The sequence below is a fragment of the Hipposideros armiger genome, unplaced genomic scaffold, assembly GCF_001890085.2.
Source record: "Hipposideros armiger isolate ML-2016 unplaced genomic scaffold, ASM189008v1 scaffold_3878, whole genome shotgun sequence".
Taxonomy (NCBI): domain Eukaryota; kingdom Metazoa; phylum Chordata; class Mammalia; order Chiroptera; family Hipposideridae; genus Hipposideros; species Hipposideros armiger.
In genome coordinates this window covers 4,284-5,769 of record NW_017735101.1, presented here as the reverse complement: position 1 = coordinate 5,769, position 1,486 = coordinate 4,284, and the positions used below count along the sequence as shown (strand labels likewise).

Genomic DNA, 1,486 nt, shown 5'->3' with positions numbered 1-1,486 from the left:
TTCCTCATAATCAAACTCACCATCATCATCATCATCTTCTTCATCAGCAGCAAGTTTTACTTTTTTCCGTGGAAACTTACTACCACTTCCAGGGGCAGAACGCTTTCCAGATATACATAGGAGTTTCACATCCTCCTCCTCCTCCTCCTCCTCCTCCTCATCTTCTGACCGCATCTTCCTCCACAGCTGCTAAGTGCTGTCCACTACTATGCACAGGCCCTGAACCACACTTCAACTGTAAGACCACAGGTGATGTTATTTCAAAGCCCCTAATGGAAACCATTGGCTGTACAGGCACTTTCAAAGTTGCCAGCGTTACTTTAGTTGGACTGCTTTCATGATTCATTGCTCTGCTTCAACAATGTGCAATTCATCCTTTGCACCAGTCCCTAAACTGACCATTCTTAAAGATAATTGGTGCTCATTTTCATCATTATCCACTTTAAAATGATAATTTTGTCGGCCTTTGGTTCACAACTGAAAAGATAGTTCTGGGGCCTCAGGGGGCTCACGTCCATGTCCATCGAATCTTCCATGGGATGGTGGCATGGACTTAGGTGATAGAAAGGACGGACAGAGATAAACGACTGCTGCTGAGCAGCACAGACGTGCAGGACAGAATCGAATCAGGGGCTCATGAAGTGTTTTCTACTGGCACAAATAGATGCAGCTCCAACACTTTGATACACACAAGTTCTTCACGCAGATAATTCTGGGGCGACTACAGTTATACTGTCACCATTACACAGGATGCTCTGCTTACTTTCCCAGAAGCTCTTTGCTCTGCCACTAGGAACCTTGGTTCCTCAAACTCTTTTACTGCTCCATTGCCAGTGCTCCAATATTCTGCTGTAGAGTTGAATCCCCCCCCACACATACCCTTGCTCCAGCTATGGTTGGGGGTAAGATTTCCTTTTTGGTCCCTAAGAGCCCAACTTTTTCAACTATCCTTATTTCAGAAGGAAAGTCCTGTGTTATAGGATTTCCCTTCTGTCTTACTAGAAGCTCACTGCAACCTTTCTCTTGAGGGAAGGGCTGGGATCTTGATCTTTTCTCCAAGTCAGTGGGCAGGGGTCTCAAGAGAATACTTTAACCAGATTCATGGTTCTTTGACTTTCAAGCATATTACCCAACCATATTGTTAAATATACTAAACTTTGCAATAGTAAGGGTTTTGTTCCACTAAGTCTTTGCTATTAGCTACTAATAAGGCTCTAGACTTCCAGAGATATAAGCAAATAAGCATAGACTATTTGGTTATGATGATTCCACCCCCCTTTTGTTCTTCCTGGAGGACAGACACAATAAAACCCACATGTTTGCCTACTATTTTTCAGGTTGTCTAATGAGATGCAATTGAATAGGAAAAATGGAGCTATGATCTAGATTAAACAAAAATCAACTCAAGAGACTGATTTGAAGATGGCAGAATACTATTGTAAAACTGTAGGGATAATAGAAATTCCTGAAAAACAGAAAAAAAAAC

The 1,486-nt window shown here is 42.3% G+C and overlaps 2 pseudogenes; one reads left to right on the top strand and one right to left on the bottom strand.

The window, feature by feature from the left end:
• LOC109378805 (nucleophosmin-like) overlaps positions 1-536 on the bottom strand; it is a 5,836-nt pseudogene extending 5,300 nt beyond the window's left edge.
• An 886-nt stretch (positions 537-1,422) lies between these two features.
• The window catches only part of LOC109378804 (TBC1 domain family member 12-like), a 4,294-nt pseudogene continuing 4,230 nt past the window's right edge, over positions 1,423-1,486 (top strand).